This window comes from Anopheles ziemanni, chromosome 3, assembly GCF_943734765.1.
Source record: "Anopheles ziemanni chromosome 3, idAnoZiCoDA_A2_x.2, whole genome shotgun sequence".
NCBI lineage: Eukaryota > Metazoa > Arthropoda > Insecta > Diptera > Culicidae > Anopheles > Anopheles ziemanni.
In genome coordinates this window covers 95,833,183-95,842,030 of record NC_080706.1, presented here as the reverse complement: position 1 = coordinate 95,842,030, position 8,848 = coordinate 95,833,183, and the positions used below count along the sequence as shown (strand labels likewise).

General features: G+C 45.8%; 2 non-coding genes across 2 annotated transcripts; both read left to right on the top strand.

The window, feature by feature from the left end:
• The first annotated feature begins 377 nt into the window (after positions 1 to 377).
• On the top strand, positions 378 to 461 carry Trnal-uaa (transfer RNA leucine (anticodon UAA)). The gene has a single exon. It is a non-coding gene; the product is annotated as a tRNA-Leu (tRNA).
• A 526-nt stretch (positions 462 to 987) lies between these two features.
• Positions 988 to 1,060, top strand: Trnar-acg (transfer RNA arginine (anticodon ACG)). The gene has a single exon. It is a non-coding gene; the product is annotated as a tRNA-Arg (tRNA).
• The last annotated feature ends 7,788 nt before the right edge of the window (positions 1,061 to 8,848 follow it).

Genomic DNA, 8,848 nt, shown 5'->3' with positions numbered 1-8,848 from the left:
GTCGGTCGGACAATTGCGGACGCGACCCGAGGTCTGGACACGATGTTTTCCTAAGCGTACGTACAAAAGGCCGGTTGTAATTCAATTGCTATCGAATTGATTTTCATTGCCTGGCGACTCATTCTCTTTTTTTCTGCTTTTTCATAAAGTGGTCAGCTTTGTGTCATCTTTGTTAGTTTTATCTTATATTGGTAGAGGGATGGTTATCGCAGGAGATATGCTGACCCTTTTAACTTACACCACTTAATTGTGGTCCAAAGTATTTTCAACATCGATTATTGATCGAAAGCTTTCACGCCGGAAGTGGGCAAGTGCCCGGAAAAAGACGGTTCCGCGGCAGCGCACCGGAAGCTGATAAGATTGCCTGGAGACCGCGAGTCAGAATGGCCGAGCGGTCTAAGGCGCCAGATTTAAGCTCTGGTTCTCGCAAGAGAGCGTGGGTTCGAACCCCACTTCTGACAACGATTTACAGTTCAATTGCAATCGATAAAGTATTGGAATATCAAACTGTTCTATTTTGTTTACTATCTTTGTTTGTTTGCCGAACACCAACTGAACAAACATATCTCACAATTTGGGCAGAATGTTGATAACAAATATCCCACCAAAACGTTGGGGATGACTTCGTTTGTATCAAAGTTAAAAACTTTACGGTTTGAGGATTTAACTAGAGATAAACAAAATTCTTTTTAAAAGCAATGAAAAACGTAAGTGAAAAGCATAAGAAAACATGAAATGTTCTACTTTTATCGAGAATTGCATGCAAAATCACATGCAACAAAGTTAGCATGGTGCAACACTATAAAATGTTGCACTACTTGTGTTGCAACATGTCACGCATATTTCATCTCTTTTCCTCCTTCAGTCAGAAGCTGTTACCGGTTTGATGACCTTGATACATCAAATTAACCGGTTCGATCAGCAACGGTGTCGATGTTGTTGCTACATGTTACATATAACAGACGTAGAGACTGCTCAGAGCAAGCGGGTCCTGTGGCGCAATGGATAACGCGTCTGACTACGGATCAGAAGATTCCAGGTTCGACTCCTGGCAGGATCGCGATCGAAAACTTGTTTTTTGCTGTTGATTTTTTACTGATTAAACTTTTTTATTTTCATATCCTATCATTTCAGCTACAATACTTTATGCAATTCGGTTATATATCGAAATCCAACATAGAAACTGGTAACCTCCGGACAATCGAGGAACTGGAGAATGCTGTACGACGATTTCAGGTAGGTTTTCCGTCGAATGATATTTTCCAACACAACCCTTAACCGAATCCTTCATTTTAGACGTATGGCGGCCTGGAACCAACGGGAAAAATGGATGAGGCCACAGTGGCGCTGATGGAAAAGCCTCGCTGTGGAGCGCCGGATTTCAACGACTCGCTGGACTTCTCCCCCTCGAACGAGGGCACCTACCTGGGGCGGCGTCGTTTCCGACGATACAGCGTCAACGAAGGGCCGAAGTGGAAGGAAAGCACCGTCACTTGGAGGTAAGCAAGTTTCAGCTTCAAGGAACCGGTAAAACAATCGGTCCTCCGTGTGCTCCGGTGCACTCCATAATAAATATTTTGCTTAATTTAATCAAATCGCAATCAGCAACGCAACTGATTTGGAAAAGTGCCACTTTTCCGAGCGAAAGAAGCTTCCACTTGCCTGTTTTTTCCGCGTGGAGTAAATTGACGAACCAAGAACTATAGTTCGACGGCCAGACAACTCCATCGAACGGGTTAGTTTTCCATTTGTTTACTTTCGGAGCGAGGGTGAACCATGGCTGAGGGTGAACTCCATTTCGATTCCTATAATGAACGCCACGGAGGAGATTCGGTAATTGAACTGTAAGGAAGACGAAACCCCACACCGGATATAATGGAAGGGAACAGTAGCATCGGCTGCTAAATCGAATTGACAACTTGAGTGAGTTTGTTCTCGCCCTCTTCCTCCCCCTCCTCACTCTTAGTTCTTCCTTCAAGCGGGCGCTAATTGTTCGTTTAATGAAGCACGGATAATTGACATCCTTTCCGGAAGCCGGAGCATCTGCGTCTCGGCTTTGCAATTGCAAACAAATCCTCAAACCATGATCGACGAACCAGTGTGGAGGGGGTGGAGGGTGGAGTGGGGGTGTGTGTGGTTTGAAAAACAAACGAACATTAAACGTAGCCCTCGTCGGTGCAGAAAGATTTGCAGTTTTCTTCAACGCAAAGCCAAACTTTAGAAGAAAGTTTACCCACTCGGTCGGTCGGTCGGGTTTCCTTTTGTTTTCCCAGAGGCCCCCGGGCACCTGTCGTGGGTCAGTTGACTTCAGTTTTCCTCCGGGGCCCGAAACAATCCCCATCGAATGCAATCAGAACTCGTTGGGTGTGAAAGCGGCTTCTTTTGGTGCGTGTGCGTGTGTGTGCCTTGGTCAACCACTTGTAGGAACGAGTTTTCTCGCCCCATAAAAGAGTTTTCCAGCAGTGTGGAAAAGGGCCCGCACGTGGCCTGCTTCGGGCATACCGGGGAGGTCCAGTTTGAAGCCCACTGAAGAACGTTGACGTCCGAAAGGAAAACCTTCATTTTCATTTACATCACGCGCAGAACAAGAAACAAGTCACGTTGTTTCACGGCCACGTGTGTGTGTGTGTGTGTATGAAAGTGGGCGATTTGCAAGGCAAGAATGTCCTTTTTCCGTGGTTTACACAGATTCCTTGCTTGCTCTTCTTCTTTCCAACCAATTGTTGCTTCTAAAAGTGAACGTAATGGTTACGGGAAAACGGGAAAATTCTAGTGGTTTCCCGGTCCGAAAGGTAAAAGAAGTTGGCAGCTACTTGCTACTTTCCCCGAAAAAAAAAACAACATAAAAACCACGAAACAACGACGTGAAGCCACAGAGCAAAACAATTGTAGCTGGCAGCAACTCACCTCCAGCGGGTTTCCCGGTGGTTTTCCCAGACAAATGTGACAAGTTAACGATGTTTTAAAAGGTTGGCAAGTTTATGAATTGTGCAAAGTGGCGGGGTTTTGTGGGAAGGAACTTTTTCCGTTTCGCCCAAAAAGTCCGGTATGCAAAGCGAAGTGTTTGTAGCCTTTTCCCCCCATTTCAAATAAACAATAAGTGAAGCCAACAAGTTCGTCTTTTAAGTTTCCTTCCTTAACCTTTTTTCCTGTGCAGAGAAAACCACGACGAAAGTGTTGTGGGTTTCCATTTGCGTAACGATTCGAAGGATGGTTTTATTGTCAACAAAATGATTTCCTATTTGTCTTTTATTGTATCATTTGTGTGAGTTCATGTGGGTTTTTAATTACTATACAAGTGTTTGGATTATTATTTTGCAAATGAAAATCTCCAAATAGTCTAATTTCAAATACTTTCATATCGAAACGAAATGTTTTTCATCGACATTCTTGTTTTCGGTTTTGCTTCAGATTTAGTTTCCCAACACAACGTGGCCTACATCGGCAACCATTTTACGAATCTGTTTTTCCAGGGGTGGCATTTTCACCCTCGTGCAAGTGGGAAAAACCCCCCTCTTCGACGTCGCCGAAATCGAATTTTAATTTCTGCGCGTTCCATATCGACTGTAATTAGATTTCGGGGGCGAAAATCTTCTGCTAAGCACAGTTTCCATTAAGGCCAGGTTTGAAGCCAAAGTCAAATAGTCTCTGTGATTGTGTGTGTGTGTGTGTGTGTTTGAGTGCAGGATGGGCTGCAACCCGGCGTCCGAAGCGAAGCCAGGCGACCGAAGCAATTTGCTACTAATAACAATAATTAATATATAATGTAATATTATCGTCCCCAAAGGTTCCCCTCCCGTCCGCCATTCCGTTCCTTGGGGTTGCATTTGGTAATGCTCTTCCCCACCCCGTCCACCCTTTGCTGCATTCCCTGTTTCCGGTGGCCTTTCGGCCTACCGAACACATCCTTCCCGAGCACTTCGGTTGAGGGAATCCTGTTTCCTTTCCTACTTCGACTACTTCCTGTCGCTCGGGGGGAGCAACCAAGGGTGATGGGAAGCGGGGAAGACAAGATTCGACCTTCTCATATTGATGCCAAAGGCGGGCTTGGGAATCTCTCCCGCGGGGAAGATACTCCTTTCCACCTTTCCTTTTAGGGTGTCTTGTAGGGAAAACGCTTTAATTGCTTTTTGTAGCATTCGCTGAAAGCATTTTCCTGGCGCGGAAAAGCCACCGCGCTTAACCCCTTGCTCGACGATGGACGGTTTCCACGCGGGGGAAAACTCCAACCACATCTTGCGTTTTCTCATGGTTTTTGTTTGCCGGAAAATTGAACCCGACTTCGATTTCGATCAGCTGAGTTCGATGTTGTTTTGTTGCTTTCCCGTTTTGGAAGAAACTCTTAATTGATGCCCCCCCATCGGCCGGTCGAGGAAAATGATACGGCTTTTAGCGAAAAACCCGGGAAACCCGTGGGGTGAAGATATCCGGTTACTCCGGAATTGTTCTCCGGAATGCAATTCGATCCGATTCCCGATGTCGGATGCAGATTGATAAGAGTTGGGGAAAAGTGTGTGTGTGCTCCAGTGGTATAGATTTTCCGACCCACGGGCACGTGGCTCGGCCGGACGACATTGGAATGCAACTGACAGGAACTGAAACGAAGCGAATGGTTAAAAAGTGCTTTTCCAGCTGGAAAAAAAACCTCGGGAAAGCTCCTTTGGAAGGTCTGGCAATATTGTGTTCCACCTGCTGTGTGCCAGTTTTCCGTTCGTCGCTTTTCCGTCGCTGCGCACGTGGCTGATGAGTGTGGCGCCCTAATGGAGCGACCGGGGGGGGGGGGGGGGGGGGGGGGTTTCCCGAACAAGACGACGCAACAGGTAGGAAAGGGGTGGGGAGGGGATATGATATCCTGGCTAGCAGGTCGCGCGGGATTGAGATGGATTTTTTTATTAGATTTCTGTAAAATGGGAGTTTTTCCGAAATTTATGGGCGCCAGGCGACACCCGGGCCCATGTTGTGCTCACTTCCGTCACTTTGGAAGGGAATTAACCTTCCCCGGCTTCCTCCCCGTCCCTCTCGGACGAGGAAGGGATAATTTTTAACACCCATCCCATCACCAAGGATTGATGAAAAGTGCGATGACGTTGGTCACGTTGGACAAAAGGAAAAAAAAAAACAGAAAAGGAGGGATACGACCCGTGGCGGGAAATATATCTTTTACGATTGTGTACCACCAGTCCCTCCCCCCCCTCCCTCCCTCCCCCCGCCCGTCGTTCGTTCGTAATGGCAAATGTCAATCCTTTTAATTTCATCACACATTTTCCATCGATGTCGATGCGAGAGGTCGGTTTTTCCAACTCCTTCCTCCGAATGGAAAATGTTTTGTTTGGCTAGTGTTTTTCCACTCACCCCCTCCTCCCCCTGGCCGGCCGGCATGGGGTGTAAATGTGTGTTTTTCCACAAGCACTCGTTCACGGTCGGTTGACTTTCTGGCTCGGTCGTCTCTCGGTGCAAGAGGAAAATGTCCATTTCCTCCCGGTTTTTCCTTGGCTCCGGTGATGGGTTTCTGTGTTTTATTGACCGCCGCCGAAGTGGAGGCACCACTCCGGACCCTTTGCAGTGCGGTGCAGCGGTGCATGCGGTGTTTGAAAGCACTTGTTTCGCTTTGGGTTTTTATTAATCTCTCAGACGTGATACCATTACCCGGTCGGTTTCCGTTTTTCCTCGCAGGAAAGGAGTGCGATGGGTCGAGCACACAAGCGTGCATGTCCTGGGCTTGGAGCTCGTGCCAGTCCTGATTGCAAACCATGACAGGCCGACCTATGAGTGAGTCTTATGTCTTCGATGCCTTCTTGCATTTTCTTTGTTCACTTTGATTCTTGTTAAAATATCAAAGGACCTAACAAGACACGGTTAGGTTTGGTTTATGGTTTGATGTTGAGTACATTTATTCAATTATTTGTTTTGTTTAATCGAATTTTTATTCCTTACTAGCTGATTAAGCCGATTTCATCCGGGTAGAAAGACAATTCCAAACGAAAGAGTGTTTTGATTCATTCAGTATCTTTAATTTTACAATGATAAGAATGTTTGACGTTTCACACTTGGAAATTGGCTTTCTTATCAGTATTTTTGGTGTAAATTGATTATATCGATTTTGAATGATAGAGAATATTTGTAGGAGAAGATAAAAGAAGTCTGAGATGAGATTGAGCACTCAATATGTGACCATTCGATTTAGAGACCAGAAATACTACGACAATGATAACCATATTGCATTTTTATTATTTGTTGAGTAGGGGGTAGTAAGAGAACCCCCCTTTCCCCTTCTCCTAGATGGATTAAATTTTAATCCATGATATGTCCCTATGTAAGCAGTATTTGTACCGATTTTTGTGAAATCTGTTCAATAATGGTTGAGCTATAATTGTTTTTCATTAATTTTAGAGGGTAGATGTTCGTGAAGGGTAGGGAGATAAAGGGATATCAACAAAAAAAGTGCAGATCATTCAACCTTGGAAAATTAGCTACCTTCCAGCCAAGTTTGGTGCAAATCGGTCCGAATTTTATATATTAGATCCTCTCATTTGAAACCTGTTGTTATTGATTACAGGGTTTACCATTTGATAGGACAAAATAATCAGATGATACCAAAAACGCAGTAGATGATTGCACAAACGTGACAGATGACAAGCCAAGTGAGGCATGTATACCACAATCGTGGCAAATGATATCAAAATTGTGGAAGATGATAGCACAAGCCGGTACGGATGGTGTCAGTGAAGTACAAAATCGCGCGTATAAACGTATCCACAGCGATTTGACAGGCATGTTGACCCGCGTTGACAGTGTTATGTTTTATTTTTGTTTCTGAGTGCAAAACTTCTCTTGGTGTTTTACAATCAATTCTTACAAGGAGAATTGACATGTTTTAAGTGTGAAAAAGGAACATCGAGCCATCGAAAGTGTATGAAATCATAATGAAACGGCAGATTGTGTGTCATTTTCAGCTCGCCAGCGAACGTCGTACATGGCTTCCTGAGTCATAAACGATACACAAGGCACAAGGAGATCATCTCGATGTGCATTAAATGGCGCCGATGCTTCATTTATGCTACGGGACGCCGAAAGGTTGGGCCATAAACGACTCATTTTAGCATGCAAATCGTTCGTAGCACGAGCGTAGGAAAATAACACGCCGTTTTGTGCGCGTTTTAATGCGGCTAAACATTACCGTTCATCCATCGCGCGTTCGCCTGGCGCCTGATCCTTCGCCTCCCCCCCCCCCCGCCCCTTTCCCATCGCCACGGGTGAGTTCCTTCCACCAAGCTTTCGTTCGTGGGGAAGTTTAAGATTAATTCCGGCATCATTGTCGATGCGCCGAGTCTGGCGAGAAACATCCCTTAAATGGTCCGTCCGTGGGTAATGAGAAGCGATTTCTGGGCGAACTCTTCATCGTGCCATCGTTTGCTAAGGCGCGGTGGAGGCGGGTTTTGGAGAAAGTTGTTGTCATCATCATTGTCGTCACAAACTCGCGAACCGTCGCCGACGCGTCCTGCCAGCGTCTCGACCCGCACCGACGCTAATGATAATGATGCCCGACCATATTATCGTACCGAAGACGGACGTTGTCGTTCTGCCAGCCACCACAACCCACAAAACCCGCCCCTGAAGGACTGGAATCTCCACCCACCGCGAGGGGTGGCGTAAGTACTTTTTTCTCACCCAAGCGCAAGTGAACGAGCGGTCGGGGGGTTGCCTTTGATTTTTAGCTCTCCGCAGTATGTGTTTCATTTTAAAGAAGTCAGAAGAAGTGCAGAAGGATTCACTCTAAGATGATGGCACGCTTTGCCCTCAGCCTTGTAATCAAAGCGCACAACCAAAAACCGACATCAATGATTATTTCCCTTCGATGCCCACTACTTGCGGATCAAAAGGGAAATTCATTCCGCCCGGGGGTTGCCGTAGTTTTTGTGGAACGTGGAATTACCAGCGAAAAAAGAGCGTGGAAGCATAAACAACCGAACGAGGTCGGACGACCAGATGTCGTAAAACAGCCACAATAAAAGTCTTCGAATGTCTCCCCGGGAGTGGAAACTCGGGAATGGGCGGGGGGTACAAGTCATCAGGGTGTCCAAGGGGGTGCGGGAAAATATGTGTATGCATATTATAATTTACTGCTCCCATTCTCAGGATCCGCCATCCATCGTCGTTGAAGTGGAGGCGTTACGCGCCTGAAATGCTGCAACGCTCGGTGTGTGCTGCGTTTTCGTAACGCTACGTTAGCGGCGTTAGCATGGGATGGACAAGTAGGCGAGGACGCTTTTCATTAGAATTTTCATCGTTATCATCAACATTATCATTTGAGGGAGAAGGGTGGCATTTGATTCGTCTTCGTTAGTCGTGGTGTGGTTGGAAAAGTAATGGGAAAACACAGCGATAAGTGTTGTGCTGCTGTGTAAAACAATTCAAAATGATGGATCACAAGCAAATGAACTCCCTTTTACAAAATTATGCTCGATAAAAACATCTAAATCTGCTCGTGGTAAATGATGAAAGAACAAATGAGAAGGTTCGTTCTATTCCCGAATTGCTTTATCCTTCACCCCAAAACGCCTTAATTGCACATGTGTGTACCGCGATACTACATCTATTGTTCCTGAAGTTGCTGAGCTCGAATTCCAGCTAGCTGTGAACAGAATTTACACCTTTTTTTGTGTCATTTGTTGCAATTTTTCTCCCGCAAGGCACGGTTGGAGTGCACTTTGTCCTGACACTACACTTTTCTCACACCCACGAAGGGGAATGACGGGTGGGGAGGAAGTTTCCTGAAAAAAAAAACATGCAGAACATGTTGGCGGTAAAGTTTGCCCTGTTGTCTGACGATTATATTTCTTTTTGTCGC